At 43.0% G+C, this 26,460-nt stretch overlaps 1 long non-coding RNA gene across 1 annotated transcript in view; it reads left to right on the forward strand.

Moving 5' to 3' along the window:
* Window positions 1-23,063, forward strand: part of LOC146072320 (uncharacterized) — a 153,394-nt gene extending 130,331 nt beyond the window's left edge. Inside the window, exons 2-3 of the long non-coding RNA XR_014473054.1 lie at window positions 10,098-10,247; window positions 22,802-23,063. This is a non-coding gene — a long non-coding RNA (uncharacterized LOC146072320). The remainder of the gene's footprint in view (window positions 1-10,097; window positions 10,248-22,801) is intronic.
* Window positions 23,064-26,460: the final 3,397 nt, after the last annotated feature.

Below are 26,460 nucleotides of genomic sequence, written 5' to 3' on the forward strand. Positions count from 1 at the left end.
ATGGTCTAATCTTGTCAGACTACGTTCTTCAGCAGGATTACCAGCTATACTACACCACCGCAGAGAGGCAAGGTTTCCTCAACCAGGTGCAAAAAGTGGCTGACAACAGTATTTAGATTTATTTGAAGTAACCACAAAAGCTAAAATGGTTCAAAGGGATCAAGTTTTTTGGTTTGAATATATTTCAATGAATATGTAATAAGGCACAACAATCCAAATTACTTTGAAATTACTAGAACAATCTTAATAAACTAAATATAACAATCTAAATTCTATATCAAATACTAAATATAATTGAAGAGCATGCCTGAAGAATCATCTAACGTAGTTCAGTAATTTACATACAGACTTTATCACACTTCAAGAATAGAATTGAATGAACTGGTCAAATATATTAATATTATACATTAAATATATGTGTTCTCTACTTCAATAAATTCACTGGTGAAATATATGTTTTGTAGACATTTTTCATGTCAACATGCATCATATCGATATTGAAAACGTTAATATTTATCAAAACGTTAATATTTATCACATCGAAACTGGTGAAATGTCAATGATTAGAATGCTGACTTAATGATCCTGGTGGTCCCGACTTGTTTGACGAGTCAGCTGTACATGACTTCTGACATTTAGTAGTTAGTAATGCCCCAATACATGTTCCTCCCCTTAGTGCTTAACCCTAACCATCTATAGTTTTTATTATTAATACTGTATTACATACCTTTTCCAGTTTACTTGCACCAGTCATCGAAAGAGAAGGGTAGTTGGAATATGGAATGGTGCCCACATGCAGTAAACCCCCAAACCAAGGGAATAGCTGCCACAGCTATAGGGAGTGCATGTGTTACATAAATTTTTCACTTTTGGTAGATACATAGGGGTCCTTACAAATGTTTGCCTTGGGCTCATTGTAAAGTCACCGATCGCTCCTTCTCCGTCTCCACTCCGAGCTCCTCCTCTCCTACTACCCCCCAGCCAGTCGGTGTTCCCCAAGGGTCAGTCCTTGGCCCTCTCCTCTTCTCCCTCTACACCACCTCTCTGGGCACCCTCATCAGCTCCTATGGTTTTCATTACCACCTTTATGCTGATGATACCCTAATCTATCTCTCCTCCCCCGACTTATCCCCATCACTTCTGTCCAAGGTCTCCGAATGCCTCACGGCCATCTCAGCCTGGATGACCCAACGCTTCCTGAAACTAAACATGGCTAAAACTGAACTTCTAATCTTCCATCCCCCGAACATCCCCTCTTCTCCCACTATCTCCATCAGCATTGGTGAAACCGAGATCACGTCCACCGACCAAACGCGCTGCCTCGGTGTCATCATTGACTCCTCCCTCTCTTTCACCCCCCACATTCGTGCTCTCTCACAGTCTTGCCGCTTTCACCTACGCAACATCTCACGCATCAGACCATTCCTCTCCACTGACGCGACCAAAATTCTCATGCACTCTCTTGTCATCTCCCGCCTTGACAACTGCAACATCCTTCTCTCTGGGCTACCTCTCACCCGCCTCGCACCTCTCCAATCCATTCTTAACGCTGCTGCTAGGCTCATCTTCCTCTCCCGCCGCTCTACCTCCGCCTCCCCCCTCTGTTTATCTCTTCACTGGCTCCCCATTCCTTTCCGAGTTCTCTTTAAACTCCTCACCACCACCTACAAGGCTCTCTCCTCCTCCACAGCTCCCTACCTCTCTTCACTGATCTCTATCCACACTCCCTCCCATCCTCTTCGCTCCATCGCTGACCGCCGACTGACCTCTCTCCTAATCACCTCCTCCCACTCCCGTGTCCAAGATTTCTCTCGCGCTGCCCCCCTGCACTGGAACAACCTCCCGCCACCCATCAGGCTATCTGATTCCCTTACCTCCTTCAAGCGCTCCCTCAAAACCCACTTTTTTCGACTAGCCTATCCCTCCTCCTAACCTCTTTTGATCCTCCTATCCTGCCTCCGTTCCCCTCCGTTCCTACTTATCCTATTGTATTTCGTTCGTCCACCCACCTATTTTTAGTATGTTAACTCTTATGAGCAGGGCCCTCCTTCCTCACGTACTCACCCTACCTCATTACCTCACCTGTGCTCCTGTCCTGTTCTTCCCTTCCTCTACTTCATCTTCGGTCTCCTTGACTATTTTGACACCTACTTCTGAACTGATGCTGATTTTAGTTCTACCAGCTATACCCCTATTTATACTGTATCTTTCTACACACCCTGTACGTTACCTTGTAATTTTTTTTTTTTGTTTGCTATGTACGGCGCTGCGGACACTTTGTGGCGCCTTATAAATAAACGTACTACTACTACTACTACTGGAGAACATTTTAATGTTGCATAATATGAATTGGGGCATTCTAATGGGGCACAATATGAAGAGAACGCAAAATATTGTGATAAACTATGAACTAGGGGCACGATAGTGTGGCGTAATAGGAAGTGGAGGCATTCTAGTGTGGCATAATATAAATTGGGGCTATTGTATTGCATAATGGGTACTATAAGTAGATTGGCTGTACTTGTTTCAGGGGCCCATGTGCGTGGTGCCAAAGGACCCTGAGTCCAAGGTAAGGGCCACATCCCATATGCTGCATCCACTTTTTAAAACCTACACCTTCGGAGTCCTGCAACGATGGCAGAAGCACTGCAGAATTCACAGGAGAATGTCCATTGAGCCATTTTTCTGGAGATCTCCATATTTGCTGAGCCCTCTAGCCCTCTAGTGCTGCCGACAGGAAGGAAGGGGCCTGAACAGAGGAGACTGCACACGGACTTCCTCCTCTCTTAAATTGCCCCTAAATACATATTTGCGAAATTGATAGTCTGACGCAGCTGCTTTTTACTGAACGTTGTCTACATTAGAATGATACTTAACACCTTTGTATCACCTATCCAATCATCTATATATATATATGTCTAGTGTCTGTGTGACTCCGAAACACTGCCATCTGTTGGCAACAAGTGAAATGACATTCATTAGATTTGGAAGCATTTGCTTTGAGCAGGCTTACACTGTCATCTGTTGGCAGCAAGTGAAACTACATCTACTAGCTCTCGAAGCATTTGCTTCAAGCGGGCTTACCAGTTACAAATATTTTTACAAATATATTTTTACAAATATTTTTACAAATATTTTTCTGCATCACTGTATTTTCCAAGCAGCTTGTGACATTTGTGCAGCTTGACATGTGTCAGTAAAGTAACAGACACACATTAACAGAAGTATACTAGTATTTCAGATATTGATACTGTATTGTTTTTTACATATTACAAAATATATATTCTATAGTATAGTTTAGAAAATGTGGAGAGGGGTTTGAATCGGCACTACCGGCTTATGCTAAAATTATATATATGGTATACTGTGGTATATATATATATATATATATATATTATATATATAATATCAAGGGGAGTCCTCTCATCGCTCACCAACATTGACGGATCCAATTTTCGCTTTATTCAACAGTACTGTCATTCATCATCTCAATGGTATTATAATTTAAATCTAAAGTCTATAAAGGATGCTTTTAAAATGATGGAGAGAAAATGAAGGCACATATGAAGTTTTTTATTTCAAAACAAAACCTTGTGACATCACAATATTGCTCAGGTTCAGGTAATATTTCATTCCTGAAACCGCAAAAACTAATCACTTTATCTAAAGTATATAAGTCACAGAATCATTAGAAAAGTGAAACAAAAACACAGACCTTTGTCTCTGAAATGTAACTGTTATTTTTGAATTCATAAATTGAAGAAAATACAGTTCACATCCGTGTATTGTAAAACACAATGATATAAATACGTGTGTGTGTGTATATATATATATATATATATATATATATATATATATATATGAAAAGGGAAGAAAGTTCAGAGTGCGCTATAGTTAAATACACAACATGTATATAAAAAAAATATTTTTAATAAAAATTTTCCCTATGAGCATAACAATTTATATACAAGATAATAAAATCTTTCAATAAAGCAGTGGATAATTATTTTGCTGTTGTTGGAACTTCCAGATGAGAATAATGATCTCAATGCGTTTCATCATAAAAATGACTTCCTCAGGGGTGGTGGAAGTAGCATAATATAGGAACGATTTTTGCTGTAAATCATAATACACAAAAATGAATTGTACATACAGATACAATACACATGATTCATACGGATAAATTATAAAGGAAAAGCATAATGCAGAAGAAGGACCAATATGGAGAGAAGGACAATAAAGAGAGATATATATAGGTCCAATGTTTTTACTGTAATTGCAGATAGAAACAGTGGATTCAATAACCCAGAAAACATTTCAAACATAAACAAAAAAGTTTAGAATCTAAATTTTCCTTTGGTGAATTTAAAAATATATTTTACAATAATTATTGACACCCTTAGGTGTCATAATTGGGAAACATCCCAACGTCATTAATAACCAAATACAGTTAATCTATTTGGTAAAATAAAAAAAAAAAACGTTATTACATGTGTGACAAATGTCCCCCTTAGGGAATGGAAGGAATATAGAATGTATATATATATATATACCAGGAAAATTCGGCGGCACTCGCTCCAACAATAACTGACTCTCCAAAGAATCAATAGTATTCAGTATGACATGTTTCGGTTTTAATACCGTCCTCAGATACAAAATACATGTTCATTTAGCTTACCTTTATAGCAGTGTTTGTGAACCTCCACCTCCATCACCACATTAAAACCGGAGGTGCACAGTGTTACCACTAATGCACTCCCCTCACCCAAGTGCAACAAAACCAGCAAAATTTCAGATCCCATCAGCAGAACTGTATCAACAGAAAAATACATTCATTATAGTAGTGCTGTAACAATGGGGTTTATTCTAGTTCATTCTTTCTGACAAAATCCTTCTTAGATGGACAAAACCATGTGCACTGCAGGGGGGCAGATGTAACATGTGCAGAGAGAATTAGATTTGGGTGAGTTATTTTGTTTCTGTGCAGGGAAAATACTGACTGCATGATTTTACACTTCAATATAGATCTCACTTTGAAGAAAAACCCCACCCAAATCTATTTCTCTCTGCACAAGTTACATCTGCCCCACCCGCAGTGCACATGGTTTTGTCCATCTAAGAAGGATTTTGTCAGAAAGAATGGACTAGAATAACCCCCAATATGAGGGGATGAAATAAATACATTATCATGTCACATATTCGCAGCAGGCAGAAAAAAATATATATACGTACGGTACTGTAATATGACAAACGGACAGAATTGTAGAATCGCATAAGGTCAATTATGTAAATAAGACAAAAAAACTCAGAAAAAGCAATTAAAGTTGAGATGCTCATTCAAGCCATACGGTGCCACCGTTTTCAATCGGTGGATCCACCGTACCTCCTTCTGGAGCAACAATCTGTCTCTGTCACCACCCCGTCGACTTTCTGTCACCTGATCAATCATTAAATAGTGCAAACTTGCAAGGTTATGTTTACAGGCTAGAAAATGTTTTGCAACAAGCTGGTCCACCAACTTGCCCTCTAGCGTAAGCTTGATAGCACTCCTGTGTTGTGCCATGCGCTCCCGGAACTGGCATACAGTTTTACCGATGTAGTACATACTGCACGGGCAAATAATGCAATATACTGCATACTTGCTAGTACAAGTGAGCGCTTGCTTAATCTTAATGCGATGGCCCAAATGAGGATGTACAATATAGTCCTGTGTTAGTAAATAATTGCAAGTTGTACAGCCAAGACATTTGTAATTCCCCGGTTTTCGTGTTAGGAAATGAACAGGGCCCGGCGGCGTCAGATCCGATACATCGGTCCGCACCAGAAGGTCCCTAAGATTTTTCCCTCTTGTGTAACGTGGTAACAGATGTCGTTGTTTGTATCCTTTGAGGTCCGGATCCGATGTTATGACAGGCCATACCTGCTTGGCCATCGATGTAATAGTAGATGATTCAGTCGAGAAGTTATTGATCCAAATAATGGAATTCTCACTTCTGTCAGGCTTTCTTTGTGTACCTTGTTTAGGCTGTTGGCTAGCTTTGATCCTTGCTTTATTTAACAAATCCTTTGCATATCCCTTCTCCAAAAATGTAATCTCCATTAGGTCAAGTTGTTTTTTCTCCTCAATAGGGTCACTACAGATCCGATGAACACGGAGAAACTGGGAATAGGGGAGTCCTTTTTTCAAGGATATGGGGTGATGACTGGAAAAAGAAAGCAAACTGTTACAGTCTGTTGGTTTACTGTATAGCGTTGTCGAGAATTCACCATGGGAGATGGCAACTTCCACATCCAAAAATTGGATACGTTCCTCCTGGATATTAAAAGTAAACTTGATATTGGGGTCTCCATCATTGATAAGTTTTATCATGGATAGCAAGTCCTCTTTGGACCCCCGCCATAGGAAGAAAATATCATAGATAAATCGTGTTTATGTTAGAATTATGTCCAGACCCGAAGAAGAGCTTGTCCTCAACTGTGAACATAAATGCATTTGCATATGTCGGTGCCATCGCAGCACCCATTGCACACCCCAGTATTTGTAAATAATACGATTTATCGAAGATGAAAAAATTCCTCTCTAGCACCAAACGTAACAGGGTCAGGAAAAACGTTAAATCATGGCCCTTATACAGGGGATTATTTTCCAATAGAGCCCCTACTGCCTGTATCCCCCTGTCATTGGGGATGTTAGTGTACAGGCTTATAACATCGGCGGTGCACAGCAAGGTACCAGGTGTGACTGGTCCATGCATCCGCAGTTTTTCCAGAAAGGCTGCTGTATCTTTAAGATACGTTACTTTTTGTTGAACTGGAGCTTGGAGGTAAAAGTCCAGATATTTAGCGATTCTATAGTACAATGAGTCCCTTGCAGACACAATGGGTCTGCCCGGGGGATTTGTACTATTCTTGTGTAGCTTGGGTAAGCTGTAGATAACCGGAACTTTGGGAAATTGCTCATATAACGCTTTTTTTACATGTTCAGTTATAACACCACTCAACACTGCTTCTTGCAGAATTTGCCCCAATTCCAGTGTATATTGAGGAGTGGGATCAGGTTTCAATTTGGTGTACACAAGTGGATCATGTAGTTGCCTACAAATTTCAGCCTTGTAATCTTGCACATTCTGCACCACTATTGCACCCCCCTTATCCGCTGGGCGAATAGTGATGTCAGTGTATGCAGATAGATTTTTGAGGGCCACTTTTTCATCTTTATTTAAATTACATGTTACTTTTGTGGGGTGAATGTCACATTGCTCAATGGTATTAGTGATTGTTCTGGTGAAAGAACGAATAGCCGGGTTTAATGACACAGGGTCAAAAGTGGATTTTATTTTGACCGGGCAGGTCGGTATTTCTAACTGTACGGTAGTCTGCTTGTCAAAATGTTCTTTAAGACGCAATTGGCGATTAAGTTGTGACTATATATATATATATATATATATATATATATATATATATATATATATAACACACAATATGGCCTCCGTTTTGCGCTAGAATTTAATCCTACACAGCTGCAACTCCAATAAGACCCTCCTGTTAGTGAGAGCCTGGATACAAAGATGTAGAAACAAAGAAAAAAGGTTTATCGGAGTGCACTAGACCTGGTACCACCTAGCCAACAATATAATCATAACCACGTGATGTCCCAATCACACTTCATACAGTAGTCTTCCATTATTTTCCAAAATAAATTTGTATGCTCCATTCAGATAAAAAAATCTTTATTAAAACCCAACCGATTTTGAGTTTTAATAAAGAATTAGAATTTCTTATCTGAACGGAGTATACGTTTGCTTATACATGATTTCACCTCCCACCAGTAGCTTCCCTAGGGTTCGCACCCACTGCCGTCAAGATGGTGAGGGGGGATTTCACAGACCTGTTGTAGGGTCCTGGGGAAGTCCAGGTCAGCCACCATTCACTGTCCCCCATTACCTGCTGTGTGCTGGCTGGGCTGTTGTAGTGCAGGGAGGCTGCTGGCATTTAGCATTAGTCTCTCTGCCTGTGTTGGGGGAGCTATCACACTGACCATACCCCTTCTAAATTTGTCCCTGGTTGAGGGGCACAATAGCACCCCCTAAATCTGTGCTCACCCATACTTCACTTTCTATTACTGCAATTCATATAGGGGTTTTGCCATGCCTTCCATGATTAAGCCATGCCCTAACTCCAAACATGGCCCATCATGGCTCTCTACACACCTGGCTGCACCCGGCTGTCACCCACCAAGGGGTGACACTAAAATGCCAGCTCATGCTGAGTGACAGGAGCCGGGTGCTGCACAGTGTCACTGTGTAGAAGCCTGCACTGCGGTAACAGCAGTCTCCTGGAGTGACAGAAAGGGATTTCGGGACATGATGCCACTCCGATTACATGATGCCACATCTTTTTTTAAATGCCACATGCATAGATCAGTCTCAGCCACCCCAGTTGTCAAAGTAGTAAGTGACTATCCTGCCTTTCACTATCTACTCATTCCAACAGCATCACACCACTGGTAGATGCACAGAAATGCTAGTCCAAGTTGCTACTTTTACAGGTGTCTAATAATCCTTCTGCCTTCCAGTAGCCACACAGGGTGTGGACGGGGTCCCGACAGTCGGGATCCCGACAGGCATTTACCCGATGCCGGGATCCCGACTGTCAAAATACTGACAGCTGGGTTCTCGACGGCCGTCAGCTATTTTCCCTCGTGGGAGTTCACGACCCCCATAGAGGGAGAATAGAATAGGTGGCTCACGTAGCGAGCCACTGTGCCTGTAAGGGGCTTTGTTGCGCTCTTCATGCTGTCTGGGTCCGGCCAGTCGGGATCCCGACGTTGGGCTAATGACTGTCGGTATCCCGACTGTCGGACCCCTGTACCACACCCGCCACACATACCCCCCACAATCTACAATTGTTATCCTACTTCATTTGAGTGCATCAATTATTCCCCCCTCATGTTAGTAAATAAGAACATTTGCACTGAACAACTTTCCACTTTGCAAATGATCTTCTTGTGAGCGTGTAGTACAGTGGTTTTCAAACTTTTTCCACTCGAGGAACACCAAATAGGGTTTTAAAATTGTCAAGGCACACCCTTAGACCCGCACAGGAAAATATACATGGACCTAACAAAAAAAAAAAATCTATTGGCCCCCATATGAAAAAAAATCACACACGTCCCCATAGGTAGCAAAAGTTAAAAAAATTGGCCATCACAAGACTAGTGAATGATAGCTGAACTGGTGGTGGTGACTGTAAATTGGTGTGAACATCTCTAGATCTGGTGGTGCCCTTGAGAACAGCTCAAAGCACACTAGTGTGCCATGGCACAGTGGTTGAAAAATGCTGGTGTAGTATATTAGGTCAACAATGTCTAGGTTGACATCAAAAGGTTGACGATCACAAGGTCGACAATGGAAATAGGTCAACACAAGCAAAAGGTTGAGATGGGAAAGGTTGACACATTAAAAGGTCCACATTTAGTTTTTTAGTGACAATGTTGACACCTGAGCTCGTGGACCTCCAATGCTCGCATCTCTCGTATAATCAAAGTCCATGTGGATGGTAAACCTTTGGTAGACCTTTTCATGTGTCGGCCATAGCCACGTCAACTTTTTGATTGCGGCGACCTTTTGACCATTTTGACCATATGTATGTCGATCATATAGTATCAATATATTGTGGATATTTACTTAGATGGAAGTTCTATTTCCCATGGGATGTTGTTATGGGCAACCAATCAGAATCTACTTCTAATTTATTTGGCCCCTTCTAGAGGATAATAGATAATATCTGATCTGGTTGACAACAGCAACATTCCATCTGAGATAGAATTCCCAACTTAGTAAATTTACCCCTTTAACTGTTGACCTAGAGATTGTCTGTCAGTCATCAAGATACCTTTTTGAAATGACAGTGGGGGAAATTTCCATTCTACATCAATTTTCTGTTTGCAGGCTTCAAACCGCATTAACAGCAGATTAAGCAAAATTAAATAGGCAATTTATTTCTAGATGTGAGAATCTGCCCGGCCATTGAGGTAGACATACATACAGTGATGCCAATATCTGTTTGTTTATTCTAGTTATTATTTTGTGTTACAGGTATGGATTTGTGCCACAATAAACAGCGCAAGAACATTTATTTGAATAGAATAGAAAGCACAGGAGATTGTAGGAACATTGTAAAATATGTGTCAAAGAGACAAGATTTCTCTACTTTATAGCCAAAGCAAGCCCAAGTAAATCATTAAGGTATGCTCGAAAATCATTTATAAAATAAAAGCATAAAAAAACTTCAGTTATAGTTGTTTATAGCTCGTTGAATCAATGTATTATTTAAGAGCTTACAGCTACAAGCATTTCACGTGTCGGATAATATACAGCATAGGAAAATGGAAATACTTAAAAATAAGAGGGCCAAAAATATATATTTGAATAATGTTTCACTTGAAAACAATTCCAACAATACAGATGAAAATAGAGAAAAAAAGAACAACAAGTCCTAGATTATAATACAGTTTTTAAAATCAACATAGCATAAAACAATGTCGTTCCTTTGTCGATTACTCATTTTGTTTACATAACTAAGTATAAATATTTATGTACTTGGTTTTTGTGTCACAGGATAAATCTCTAGAATTTCATATTTACACCAGAGGCAAAAATTCCAGCTTTTCCTATTATATTAGAAATTTCTTGAAACAAAATTTTCTGGGTGCTACAAAATCAGTTTTGTGCACAAGAAAAAGGTAATTTATTCCTATTCATTTACGAGTTGCCAATTTGCTTTTGATTCACAAAATTCACTTTGGCCCTTATTCTGATCGGTGCGGATATTCCCGCATTCTTACGGAGCGGTCCGCACGCCACGGTGTTCTGCCGCGTGCGGCCATCGTCCGTAGAAACGCCCACGGGTCCTCCGCATTCGGACGGACTCACTCTTTAAGAACAGGGCGTGTTTACGGACGACATACAAACCATGCGTGTGCGGGAGAAACACTCAGATTCTGCACGGTATTACAGAGTATTACAGAGTATGCTCGGGAATACCGCATCCGAACGGGAGCCAAGCGGTGCTACCGCACGTAAGCGGAGTATTTACGCCAAACAACCCACTATTATGTATCTTCTGCAATACATCACATGACCCACTTATTCAATTACCTATCCTCATAAAAAACTTCTTATTTGGAATTGGAATCAATTAGATGCCAATATATCCTTACAAGCATGCCTAACACATGCATTGCACACATTAACCCTTACAGCAATTGAAGTGCAATGGTTTCTATTAGACCCTGTGTAAAAGATTATAAACAATCTACACATATACTGTTTAATGTGCAAAGAAAACCAACAACTGTGAACTTGCATAAAACATTTATTATAAACCAAAATTAACATGTCAATCACAAAATATAAAATTATAAATTATATCAGGAGATCGCGAAGGTCCTGCAGATCTGCTAGTAAGAGCCTCAAATGGTGCTCCGCCCGCAGGAGGGCCCCAATAACTCCCTCATCTGCCGGTGTGGTGTCATCTGTGGGCATGTCAAAGGGGCAAAAATTAGTCATGATATTCATGCATACATTTCACATACTGCTACATAAATTGCACAAATGCTAGGTGACATGTGTATATATATATATCTATGTAGAGAGATAGAGACACACATAGATAAATAGATATGACACATACATATCTACATACATACACACTTATTTACTACATACTGTGTTTTTGTCCCTCTACCCTTTACTCTGCAGAAGACATAACAGTCATAGTGTTTCTTCTCAGTCACAACCCACCCATGACTAACCAATGACAAGCATGTCATGGCCTCCGTCAATAAGAACTTGTCACAATCTCCTCAGTCTAAGTTCAGTGATGGTTCGTGCCATGGGAGTTATGCAAATGTCAGGAATGCACAGTACACATCCTCCAAATCATAATTCTGTCTAAACCAACCTACAATTCTGTGACGGCAAAAAAACAATCTGAACTACAGGGGGTGTTTAGGTAGAGGAGGCTCCTGGGACACTGGCAACTTGTGACTCCATTCCAAGGTAGGCCGGCCCATACTCCATTTATAGCATACATCCTATAGTTTAGAAATAACATTCACCAACAATATAGATTCCACTATTTGATGGGTCATAATCAACGCTTGCAGCAGGTGAATTTAATCCACAAATGATCCACTCATCCCTTTACTCCAGGATCCTGTTTATCTACAACGGTTATGTGGCAGTCAAAATGGAGCTCCAAGCCATCCCACAAACCTGTGTAATTCAGAGGTGTCCTGGATGAAAGGGATGCCTTGGACACCCCATCTAACCCGTACCTGTATCTGTAGCTACCCACTTTGGGGTCTGTATTAATAGTATTCTAACAACATTTATCATCACCAGTGCTACATAACAAATACCAGTACAACTACTTCATGAATGATGCATTATGTAAACATACCGATCAGATGTGACTCCGGGGCCTGACATGCCTCCTCCCCCTCGGAATCGGACACCTCTGGGGCAACCGTGGCCTCCTCAGCCCCCTCCTCCGCCAGCTCCTCCGCCACCATGACCTCGTCCACCTCCTCCGCCACAACCACCTCCTCCACCACCACCACCTCCTCCTCCACCACCTCCTCCTCCACCTCCTCCTCCGCCACCAACACCTCCTCCTCTGCCACCAACTCCTCTTCCACCTCCTCCACCACCACCTCCTCAGGCACCTCCTCCTCCTCCACCACCTCCTCCACCATCTCCTCCACCATCTCCTCCACTTGCTCCTCCAACATTTCCTCCTCCTCCACTTCCTCCTCCTCCACCCTTGCCGCCACCTCCTCCTCAGGGTCTTGGGCCTCCTCCTGGGCCAGGGCTGGCTCGGCCTCTTCACGTGCCTGTCGGGCTCGGGCTCGTGCTGTGTGGTAGAAAAAAAAATCATGGTCAATGTCGGGTCATTGGGGCACATGTATTAATCCATAACAAGACATACATGGAAGGGTGATAATGATGGCAAACGATGCAGGAAAGTAGCTCCTTACTGTTAATGGGCTCCAAAATGTGACATTTAAATTATTATGTGATTGTTAGTAATTTGTTCAAACATTACAACCCTGGCATTTATCAATGTGTAACACATATTAGATCTGGCACATTGTATGCATCAGAATCCTCAATGCTATGTCATTACATATAAAAGCCACATGACTGCATGTTAACCAGGAAGAAGCACACATAACAGTCTATGGACTTTTAAACCCATGGACACCCACTTATCATGAGACACATTTTATTGTTTATATATGCTATGTTGTAAGTGCGAAATTTCATAGCTAAAATACTCACAATCAGCAATTTCGCCCCTGATTTGCTGTAGCAGCTGGGGCTGGCGCCTGCGGAGGTCCGACCACCGCCTCTCGAGCTGCCCGATGGACCTCCGCACCCGAGTGCGGGCGTAAATACGGCGCCCTGCCGCAGCATAGGCCCTCCGCTTATGGCGGTTACTGATAAAGGGCCCCGCACGGCCCAGCCTTGTCTCCATGACGGAGACCAGAACCCTCAGCTCCGCAGGTGAAAAGGGGTCTGCCCTTCGTGTCTCCGCCATGTTAACAATGGCATCTATCAACCAATCAGGTGGTGGCATTGGTTTATCACAGTTATTTGTGTTAATAACTTTATTGTTCATCTTTACATGAACAGCGTCTCTGCGCCAACACAAATGGTGACAAATTCGCATGCCTTCAAAACAGTAGTGCTGATGTATGGCAATGAACAAATCTGATATATATAAAACACAGTGTGTATGCACTTAGCAAATCCAATGACGCCTCGCTCCGCCAAGCAACGCGTGCTATAGCTTAGCAACGCATAGCTGTAGTTAGCATTACTTACTCTATGCATCTATGTGTATGCGTACATTTATGTTTAAAAGACACATACACATACTTGCAGGTATCCTGAGACCAGCATTATACACCAGCCCTGCCTGCCTGCCTGCCTGCCTGGGTGCCTGGCTGCCTGGCTGCCTGCTCCTTGAAATGTTGAAACATGTTAATAAATTCAAATATCATATATATAGATATATATATATATATCTGCAAACAAATCATACATCAACACAGGAAAAAATCCCCAACACATTAGAGAATAAATCAATGTACTCACCAGTCATCAGGGATAGTATCAACTACAATAATGAAGATATAACAAACACATAAGATCCCTTGTACAAGGTATAATAATGAGCACCTATATTGAACTTCCCCCAAAACTAAGCACATATGATAAATATCTCCTATTTCTTTGCCATTAGGAGGGCAGGTTGGCTAATTTTCGTTTTGTAACACTGACAACTAACACACTGTACTTATTTGAAGGGGTGATTTTTACTAAAATTGGTGTGTTCTGTCAACTCGATAACATGTACCTGAAGTATCTTTGCGCCACAGAGTCCCGCAGCTGGTATCCCCTCCGGCATTCAGGGGCGCGGGATGGGCGCATGGGCGGATCTTGCGGCTCAGATGGTACCTCCCACTCATCAAAGGGTATCTCACGCCGCACAGCAATGTTGTGGAAAAATATACACAGGCCCACGATCCTCGACACCATTTGAGGCGCATATTGTAAGTCACCACCAGTGCGGTGGAGCACTCTAAATCGACCCTTTAAAAGGCCAATTGAGCGCTCCACCACTTGCCTGGTGGCAACATGCGCCCGATTGAATGCCTCCTGTGGGCCCGGTGCTGGGTAGCTGTACGGCGTAAGTAGCCAGGGCGTACATGGGTAACCGGAGTCACCCAGAACCCACGCATCACGGCCTTCCAGCTCTTGTAGTCTTTGCCATATCCCGGTTTGTCGGATGACATGAGAGTCATGGGCACTTCCGGGAAACTTCGAGTTGAAGGCGAGAATCTCCATGGATGGGCCACATACCACCATCACGTTCAGTGAGTGGAACAATTTGCGGTTCCTATATATCTTCTCACTTCGAGATGGAGGCACAAATGGTACATGGGTGCCATCCACAGCCCCTATCACATTAGGGAAGCCAGCAATTTGATGGAAGGCCTGCTGGCTTCTGCGCAGGGTCTCGGTGGCAAATGTCATGGCCATGAAGTGCCCCTTGCGCCTGAACATGGCCGACGTCACACGCCTCAGGATTCGGCAGAAGGCCGGCTGAGATATTCCAGCAAGTACTGCCACTACTTGTTGGAATGATCCTGAGGCGCAGAAATGCAACACCGCCAGCAGCTGTGTGTGAGGCGGAATTGCTGTCGTGATCCCGTGTAGAGGTTCCAGATCACTCTCAATTAACGAGAGTAGATCCAGAATTACATGTGGCGGTAACCGGTACCTAGTAAGTACCTCATCATCGGGCATAGCAAACAGAGTCACCCGTGTGCGATAGATTCTAGCACGTCCTGGCCTCCTTGGGCGACGAGTGGGGAGAGCCGCAAGTGCCCTTAGCCTCCTCTCCATGTAGCGCATCATTGCTTCAGCAACCTATAAAGAAATTAACATAAATACTGATGCACCTATGCACATAATGGCCATATCCGACTACAAATAGATTTGTATGCTTCAATACGTACAATAGATGGCCGCCCCGTGAAATCCCGCAGATCCATTTGACTCTATAATGATGTAACAATAATATGAACTCAATACACACCGTCCTAAACACACAGATAAAGGTGTCAGCATTTTTTGCCGACATCATGTACTATGAGACATTTCATCTATTGCTGGGACATGTTGTCCTGCAATAGATGAACCCACACAGGTTTAAGACCTGTGAGTGAAATAGTGAACATGTGACATGTTGCAATAATGCGACACGCACTTTGCTGGCCCAACAATCTGTAGGCAGTGAGGCAATGGTGCATACATTCATACACTTACATTGTTAATGGATATCATATCTACAAGGAGCATGGAAGAGCTTACCTTAGACCCTGACAAGTCCAGATCTGGAGACAAATGATTCTAGCAGCCAGTCACTATTTATAGGCCTCTCACATGTGTGGTCTATAACAGTAGAGATGAGTATTGCATGACTTGTGGCCTGGATTATCTAAGGGATTGGGCTACTTTTAGCTTGCAAACAAACTCCACAATACCACAGTAGTCATGAATCAAATGTCATGTCATGCTAGCAAATAGCATGTGTATTGTGCAATAGTCACAGGTGTATCAGAAGATTCTATGCAATGTTAGCATTGGTGACCAGTATTTCATGTCGAAGTTTCGCCAGGTTTTACACAATGGAATTTCCGCAACCGTATGCGGCGCGAAAAAACAGCGACGTACGCTCACGCACGGAACGCAGCTGCCGCTGATGTCCGCCAAACAGGATACACAAACAGTATATAAAGGTGTATTAGAAGGTGACAATGTTGTTGCTAACATGTCTGGATCACAACCAGAGGTGGACCCAGACCTGCAGCAACTATTTGACCAGATGGACTCCAGCACCACCTATGTGCCACTGCACATGCGGCCAGTGGGTAATGAGGAGGCTGCTGGCCCTTCTACAGCAGGGCAACCTGCACCTGACCATTCTACAGCAGGGCAACCTGCACCTGGCCCTTCTGCAGCAGGCCAACCTGCAGCTGGCTCATATGCACCATCAGCAGAATTGTTTGGAACACAACCGGGGACTTCACAAGGTAGTACCATGGCCAGCACTTCAAGTGTAGCGACACGTGACAGGGGGCGTGGCCATGGACGTGGCAAGGGGAGAGCCAGGGCAACAGAGGAACCACCAAAAAAAAATAAGGCATATGAAGCACAGGAGCTTGCCATCCTGGTTCCCCGAGCACGTGATTGGATTGAGTGTCCATCGGAGAAGCTGACACACACACGCAGATGGAAGATTTGGGAACAGATAACGGCAGAGATTAATGAAGTAGCGCCACAAGTTCGTGAGACGGACCATGTGAAGAAGAGGCAAGTTGTTTTGTGATACATGTGCCCAGTAATAGCCAAGTAATGATTTAATTGATGCTTAGATGGATTTTGCAAATGGCCCGTGAGGTTGTTACGATTAAAAGACATTATTGACATGTTATTTCGTTGAGAGTTAGAGTAGGGTGATTGTGAATGTGTATTGTAACGGTTGATATCATAGTTGCATGTAATATTATCTATTGGACATTAATCACATGTCGTAATATGTAGCACAGAGCAATGGCTGCAACAGCTAACATCTGGAGTGACATGTATTAATATGTCAACTTACATTGCAGGTGGCAGGACTTCAAAACCAACCTGAAGAGGAAGATGACCAAGCGGTGGGAATACAGCCAGACATCTGGGGCCGGGCCCATGCCATCAGGGCTAGAGCTCACCCCCCTGGAGTTGATGGCCGAGAGCTGTATATCAGTTGAGGAGATCAGGGGGGTGAGCACGATGGATAGCGAGGCCCCAGCTGAAGTGTTTGCGTCTTTTATTGAAGGTAAATATTGGTCATGCCATAAACTTGTGCAAGTAATTATCTTAGAATGTGTCCTAATTTTGTTTATCTTTTTCCACAGACAACCCACCGCTTGGTGCCGACTCTGCTCAGGAGGTGGAGGAGTCCGTGCCACCTGGCCCCAGGAGTAGGCCTGTGCAGCAGCAGCCATCGGACCAAGCAGATTTGGCCGCCTTGGCCAACATGCTTGGGGACATCAACCAGCAGGGAGAGTTGGCATCAGAACGGATGCATAGGACCGAGGAGATCCTGGCGAGCTTGGTCAGCACCCAGCAGGCCATCGCTGCGAGCATGCAGGCCATGGCTGAGTCACATCAGGCCATGGCTGCAAGTGCTCAGGTGCTGGCCGAGCAAGCCACCCGCCAAAATGATCTCCTCCTCCACCATAATGAGCTTATGGTGGAGCTGGTTACCAGCAACAGGGTCCTAATGTCATCCGTTTCTGGTGCATTACCACCGGCAACACTCCCTGCTGGCAGGAGGGGTAGACCAGCCAACCCCTCAACATCATCTGCTCCACCTGCCCCAGCATCTGCCCGTGCCAGAAGAGCTGCTGCACAGGCCAAGGAGCCTCCCAAGGCCAAACGTGGTCGCAAATGAACTTGTGGCTGCATTAATCTCCACCGTTATGTGGTCCCAAATCTTCCATTGTGCTGTGTGTGTCAGCTTCTTCTGTCCAATCACGTGCTGAGGGTAACCAGATGAGCCCTTGCTTCATATGTCCTTTTTGGTGCCCCTGTTGCCCTCTTTTGCCTGCCATTACTGTCAGCTGTACTTGAAGTGATGGCCATGGTACTATCTTGTGAAGTCCCCGGTTGTGTTCCAAATGATTCTGCTGATGGTGCATATGAGCCAGCTGCAGGTTGGCCTGCTGCAGAAGGGCCAGGTGTAGGTTGCCCTGCTGTAGAATGGTCAGGTGCAGGTTGGCCTGCTGTCGAAGGGCCAGCAGCCTCCTCATTTCCCACTGGCTGCATGTGCAGTGGCACATAGGAGGTGCTGGAGTCCATCTGTGTGCAATTATATTTGTTTTGTATTCTTATTTATTTTTGTACATTCCTGCCATGTTGTTTTTGTTTGGGATTTTTTATTTTTTGGTCATTGCATCACAGTGGCATTGACTGTGACATGTATAGAAATAAATTTGTTTACTTTACCAAAAATGTGTGGTTTCATGAGTACATGTCGAATACACATGTGTATTGCTAGTATTAATATTCAGTCATGTCCATTGTTAGCAGTTTTAAAGTGTGTGACAAGTACAGCATATGTGGGGGATTAGTACGGTTTCCTTGAAGCAGCAATGGTTTCAATTAAAGCACTGACAAGCGTCCTATTAGTGAGTAATGAGTAAAGGAGTCGATTCTATTGGGTTCAGGTGTTAATGCTTGTAGTCATTAGGCGTACGTTCGCCTACCGCATGAACGAGTGGTGTCCGCAAAGCAATAGTACACTTGTGGACACCGCACATTTCTTCCCTTTTTGATCGCGTGCATTCGGAGTGGTATCCGAATGTACGCCCCCCAACATAAGTGTACTCCCCCGTGTCCGCCCATGTTTCCGCCCCGTTTTGCCCACTTTGAAACTACGCCCATGTGTCATTCCGCATGACGCCCATAATACGCCCATATTTCCCGACTGATTGCGGGGAACAGTTTTGTACGGGATTTGGCCGAACAGGTACGGAGTCAAGGCGTGGCACATGCGCGTTGCGTTCTCCACGCATGCGCAGACGCCGTAAAGACGCGATCCGAAAGTATGCGGTAAAGTACGCGTCAATCAGAATAAGGGCCTAAGTGAGGTAAAAAATATTTTTTTTTTCAGTAAGTTGCAAAAGGCTTGTTGCAGAAATTCAGTATTGTGGATTCCAATATGGATACTGTACTGCTGAAATAATTATGTATTTTATAGTACCAAATGAGGCATACTAAAAAAAAAAGAAAAATAAATGTAAAAATTAGCGAATTTGCCACTTAAGGCTTTCTCACCCCTGCACTGAGGCAATTGTTCAATGTTTTTCTATTAGAAAGTGAAGTAAATCACTTTAGAAAGTGAAGTAAAATCTAATTTCTCCTAAATTGCCCACACATGGTGTTATTATCGTGAGCGATTTGAATTTTTAGTTCAAATTGCATCTACTGTAGTTAAAATGGCACCGTGTTTATTTTGTCTTTCGATACAGTGCAAGTATGTGCAGGCAGGTATTAGATCACATGTACCCTGTAATGGACTATTGTATTGTAGTCAAAAATCGGGTGTAATTTATATAGAATGTTGATCCAATCACACCCAATGTACAGTCCAAATTGTATAGCACAAATTGTATGGTTTCAATTGCACCTAGCACACCACCATGTGTGGGCACCATTATAACAGGCACCATTATAACAGGCACCATTATAACTGCTACAAATTAATATTTTCTTGCTCTTGCTTGAACATTTAAATAACATTTTTTTTTTAGAAATACTAATAGATTTTATTTGCTTACTTCTTCCATCTCAATTTAAAGGCTTACAAAGTTCAGGAATTGTTTTAAAGTAGAAAACCTACCATATAAACTGAGAATACATTTTTTTAAAACTTTTTTAAAAAGTATTTTTCGGTGTATTTTATCAGTCACTTTCTGGTAATCATCTGACAATAGCTTCCACAGTGTATGTAAATATTCGTCTGCAGCAAAGGGTTTCAATAGATTTGTACGAGAAATAATGGGATGAGAGATTCAGAAAGTGAGAAATTTGGTAAGAAATCTCCAGATTTTTTTTAATGTGGCAATCATTTATACTTTAAAATCGATCTGGTTTTGCAGTGTAAATGATTGCCACTTAAAATACCCCCCGGATATTTCTTACCAAATCTCTCACTTTCTGAATCTCTCATCCTATTAAATTTCACCCAGAATGTATATATATATTACACCATATTAAATATACTTTACAAGTAATAATGAAAATAACAAATAATTGAAATTTGACTAAACCTCTCCTTTGGCCTCCAATAATGCATTCTTGGCCATACATGCGCAGTACACACGGAAGCCCTGAATCTGGTAGCATAAGCTATTACTTTGCTTCCAGCATGATGCATTTCAAATTGTGGAATTATATGTTGCAAGTATTATTGTTCAATGGTACAACACAAAAGGGAAAGAGACTGTGTTTTCGAGGGGGCACTGTATTGTACATTTTTAGAAATGTAAATTTTAATTTATTTATCAATTTATATATTAATATTAATATATTATATTACTAAATACCATAATAAGTTACATTAGAAAAATTTACAATATAGTGCACCCTCAAAAACACAGACCCTTTCCATCTTGTGTTGTACTATAGAACTTTTTAGATTGCTAGGGACAGCAACCTCAATGCATATTTAATATATACTCTAGGGTTCAATGAACTTTATCAACAAAGTTGACATTGGTTTGCGGGTATACTCTTTGCCCCATATGGGCTGACTCAAGTATTGTTGTTCTTGTGACAATATTGTGACAATTAAGAGCACCAATATCTTGAGCAGGGATATACCTCCCACTTACCAAAAAGTCTTCAATTACGTTATTAGGGGGTGTGGATGTACTAAACAAAAAATGGGCTAAAAACCTGGGGTTTTTACCTCGTTTTGGTATCAACTAAAACCCAATAGACAGGTTACCGCAATGGGGGGTATCACCAGCAAAACCTGGCAATACCCCATAGAAAAAAACAGAGAAAAAGGTAGCGCTATAACCAATGAGGATTTTGGAAAAGAAAATTAAATTTATTGGTACACATACATGTTAAATTTCATTAAAAATTAAGAATTAAAAACAAAGCTCACTGCCCGCCAGGCCACTTGTAGCAATATGTTTTTCGAGGGGGAAACAAAGAGGGGGATATACCTTTGAAAAAGAAAAAGCTGTCCCTGAGTGACAGCGAAACGCGTCAGGAGCTGCCACACCCTCTTGCCCCCAACTGCCACTTCACACATTTGCACTTTATCTTTTGGGATCCAACCAGCCGCCTCCACCAGTGGACCGGATAATACATGTACAGTGCCACAATTGGTCTTTTCCTCATGTTCCAGCAATAAGGGATGATACAGCGAACACGCTATCCAAAAAGGATGTAAAGATTTCCCTGAGGAACCTACCAAAAGGACTGTACCGGTAACTATACCTAATCTAAACATTCCTTGGATAAGGGAAGTTTGTTAACCCCTGTTTTACCAACTGGTCCCTTGCTTTACCATCTGGCGGCATCAATAGGAGCGGATCCCCCTCTTTGTTTCCCCCTCGAAAAACATATCCCTACAAGTGGCCTGGCGGGCAGTGAGCTTTGTTTTTAATTCTTAATTTTGAATGAAATTTAACATGTATGTGTACCAATAAATGTAATTTTCTTTTCCAAAATCCTCATTGGTTATAGCGCTACCTTTTTCTCTGTTTTTCCTCTGTTTATTTTGGGACTCACTCAGTCCCATTGGTAGCTGCTTTACAGACCACCCCTTGTCAGCGCCCATATAGCTACACAGTAGCTTCAGTCTTTCTTAATACCTCATAGAAGCCTATAGATTAGCTTATATTCACTTTATTGTCATTGCCCAAGCACAAGTACAGGGGAACAAAATTAAGTTTTGCTTCCAATTAAGACACAGAATTTAAAAATATAGTAATATTTTACAATAAATAATAAAAAAAGAACTATTAAAATTAACAAAATCTAGAATTCCACATTGAGACAGCTCTAGGTAAGAAACTATTCCTGGTTCTACTAGTTCTAGTCCTTAGACTCCAGATGGCAACAGTGTAAAAAGTTCTTGTGCAGGATGAGACTGTCAGCGCCGGGGTTTCTTGTGTTCCCAGCTGTGACCGTGGAGGACCAGTGGATGGCACTGGGAAGTAGAAGGCAGGAGGTTTGATATATGACATATACAGGGTAACCAGGGCACAGCAAGACCAGAGGGTTGGCGGAGGCCAGAAGCAGTGGCGCGGAGTCTAACTTGCCAGCGGTATTCACCAGGGAGCCCAGCAAAGAGCTTTGGACTTAGCTGCGTCTGACAAGCAGGTCACGGCCCCCTGCCCTGGTCCTCTGGAAGCTGGCTAGCACCGAGGACACTGGAGGCTGAGGGTATGTCTTGAGGAGGCTTGGGAGCTGGTGATGACAGTGAGCAGCCTGCGAGCTGCGGGAGTTGATGACTTGGGAGTCGTTAGTCGACGGCCTGGGAGCCGGAAGTGTTGATGTCGATGTCCAGAACACAGTTGTTAAGGTCTCTGGTAAGCAAGTCAGTGAATAGTTGACCTGGGATGTCGAATGTGGAACTGTAGTGCGACAGGTCTTAGGTAGCACAGCAACTGATGGTCACCCGGAATGTCGACGGGCAGGACACAGATGGTAGTAGTTGCTTGGAGGACACAGTAGCTGAGAGTCAACCTGGATGTTGACGGTGACTGTGGACAGATCAGGACTGAGATGGAGAAAGTCAATGATGGTAATAGCAGTTCGGCCTAGAAGCCAATGGGTGTCTAGCCTGGAAGCTAGTGATGAATAGCTAGCCAGGGACAGCGGTGTCCTCTGCTGGGGATAGCTTGCTCACTCAACCGCAGGGATGGAAATAAGCAGGAGTCTCTGGTCGATGGAAGGTAACCAGGTTAGTAGTAGCAGCAGCAGGACACTTGGAGATGGTATCGCTGGTAACACTGGATAGCCTGGAGCCTTGGGAACTTCTCTGGCACAGGAGTAGAACTCAGGGAACAGATTAGAGCAATTGTTCAAGGCAGGGAGGTTGGGCCAAAACCCTGACTCATATCCCCACTGCCTGCCTGTGATTGGCTGCAAGCCGCAGCAGCAATCAGAGCCAGGAAGTGTCAGTGTACACCTTGATTCTGATCCAGGTGTACAGGTCAGAGTTCAGACCAGCAGACAGTGCGATTGGCCCATACTGTCAGCTGGCCACAGGTGTCATGGTGGCACCCATGCAGCATGGGTCCAGCGTGAAACTGGCAAGGGGCATCGCCAAATGCCCATGGGGGTGCAGGGGGCACAAAGGAAAATCGCACCATGATCCGCAGCCTGAGGTGACACATGTACTGGACCTATAGTGCAGGGCGGACCAGCGTGAAGGTAAGGGAAGCGGTCGCAAACGGGACTGCGCATTGCGGTTTGTGACAGAGAGGAATCGTGTGTGTAATACTGCAAGCGGCAGCCCAAACAGCGCCGCCTATGAACCTCCTCGATGGCTGGAAGGGGAATCCCTATAATACGCTGAGCAGTCTTCACCATAATGTATAATGTATCATAATATGACCCCCACCACCCCAAACTGCCCTCTCACCGCCCAGATATGTGTGCCCCCCCCCCCTCACCTGTGTCCGTGCAGCCTCTTGCTGTGCTCGGACAGGTGACCATCCTCCCTGATCCCATAGATCCACTTCCGGATGCAGGGAGAAAGAGCCGGTGGAGTCCCTGGCCTTGCAGATGCAGCAAGGCACAGGAAGAGGGGGAGAGCCACTGGAGAGCCGCTGCCACATCGCGGGCTACATTCCAGTATAGATGGCAAGAATGATATACAAGTCATAAATATTCAAACGATTGTGTGGCATATGCACTTTAAAAGAAAATACTCTATATTTCGTAAACATTATTTCATTTTCAAATTATTTTGCCATTTACCTTTGTGTAATCTTATAACTCATTGACGTCTATTTGAATTGCAAGCATAGGTGTTAAGTACAGAAACACATTTATCCTTCTCTTTGAAGCGTGAGTATAGTTGATTCTTAGGTTTCAATTGCCCTAATGTAAAATCAATTTGACATACTCTTAGGTGCCAGACACACTTCTGCTATAAAACTAAAATAAATAACATAAGAGAAGGTGTGGTTAATAGTCCAGTTAACATGAGGGCCAATAGCTCGTAAATAGATTGTTCCTCATTTAATAAAGTTCATGTTTTTATCTGCTCCTTTGACATTGACTAAGTGCTTAATAAAAGTTCTACATGAACCATTTTATAGATGATACAAAAATATAATCAGATTCTATTTAATAAAAAATCCAACTACTTATTCCTAAAAAAAAAAAAAAAAAAAAAAGATTCCCTTGCATTGTATAACTTTTGCAATCAGCTGCCAGGGGAGTAGACCATAGAATCTCAAGTATGTTCTTCAGTTATAAATGAACATCGTTTCAGCAGCCAAAGTGGAGTAATGGGCATTATATGATTGAGAGGATAAATAGAGTTGATGGATGCTATTCATTAAAAAAACAAGAAGTATCACTCACTTTGGTTTGTATGCCTGTACAGTAAGAGGATTGTTAGGATAATAAAATTGTTGCGCAAACCTACCCCCCTCCCCCCCCCATATAAAATGTAGGACCTTTTTATTACAATTTTGATTTTATTTAGGGCCGATTCAGACGCGTTCGTTCGGGCCCAAATTTGTCCCTGTGTTCGGTTGTGGGGGGTTTTGCGCATGTGCATGCGTGAATATGCACATGTGCAAACCCCAGGAGCGAACTGCTTCAGCGAGTTTCACGCTTGCCAAGCCGTTCGCTCCAGGAGGGGCGGAATAGAGGTAGGCCAGGGGCGTGCCCCTGCACATGCCAGTGTGACAATGCGTACTTGGGGCAGATGGCTGAGGTCACATGACATCAGCGCCGGCCCCCTTTTCAGCGATCAGTGGCCGGAATAAAAGTCAGTTTAGACTACCGGTACTTTTATTACCTAAGGGGAGAGAACTCATTAGATGGTGTGCAACCATTGAATGATTTATTTCCCGTTCGGCCACCTGCGAGGGGATGTGTTAGGAATCACATACCCTCGTATGCTAGCGATGGGATTCGGGCGCTATGCAGCCAGCAAACAGGCCTATAGTTTTCATTGCATAAAAGAATGTTGATTCTACCCACCCATTTAATAAAAAAAGCAGACAAGGGGTGAAATGTAGTAGGATGCAATTTTTGGTAAGGTTCCAAAATCGCACTAACTTGCATGTTTAAAAGCGCTTTTATTTTTCCCAAAATTTTAAATGTATTTAAATGCGGTGATTTTTGGTCACGGAAATGTGCGAATTTTGGTAATGGAAATGTGCAATTTTCTACACATGTGTGATTTTTTTACACATGGCAATGACCAGTTTTTGGTCATAATTATGGGGTACCCCCTCCTTAGCCAAACCAGATCTGGACTCACTGAGCCAGTCCTGGTTCCAAAAATATAAGAGAGACAAAAAGCGTATTTCTGAAACCAGCCACAGGCCCTTGGACTGCTCCTGGTTCCAAAAATATGGGGGGCAAAACAACTGGGGGTCCCCCCTATTTTGGAACCAGCACCGGGCTCCAAGAGCCAGTGGTGTCTTGCCACAGCCGGTGGACACTTCTTATACAGGATCCCCCGGCTGTACCATGGGCACCGTGGCTGGTCAACCCTGGACAGGGCCTGTGGGGGAGTCATAACCCCCATTAAAGGGGGTCCCCAATCCAGGGCTGAGAACCGGTGCTGTGCCCGGTATCCCAGGGTGGTGGACGCCGGGCAGATGTGTGTAAAAAATAGATAAAAACACATTGATTTATACAGGAGAATTAATTAGTGTCTCTTAGTTCACCTGTAAAAAGAATGTGTAAATTACGAGGCACACACCCAGATATGTATACGTTTTTTTAAACACCCCTTTTACACTTTAAATTAATTCACACATACTTACCTGTTCCAGCGCTGTCCTCTCTCTCTTCCACTGCCCAGAGTGAGCAGGGTGTTCTATAGAGGAGACAGGCACCCTGTGATCTGTGCATGGTTCTGTATTATTCCGCAGTCTGAACCTGGTGTATTTGTTTTGCAAATTTTGGTAACGTTAACCATAAAATTGCACCCTATTACTTTTGCGAATTCTATACTTTATAATGGGAAAATATCTGGATGCGAATTGTAATGTGCGATTTTTTGGACATAACAAAACGTGAGATGTTTACTGCTTAATGTGCAAATTAAATCACTTTTTTT

This window comes from Crinia signifera, chromosome 4, assembly GCF_055691185.1.
Source record: "Crinia signifera chromosome 4, ASM5569118v1, whole genome shotgun sequence".
NCBI classification, from domain to species: Eukaryota; Metazoa; Chordata; class Amphibia; order Anura; family Myobatrachidae; genus Crinia; species Crinia signifera.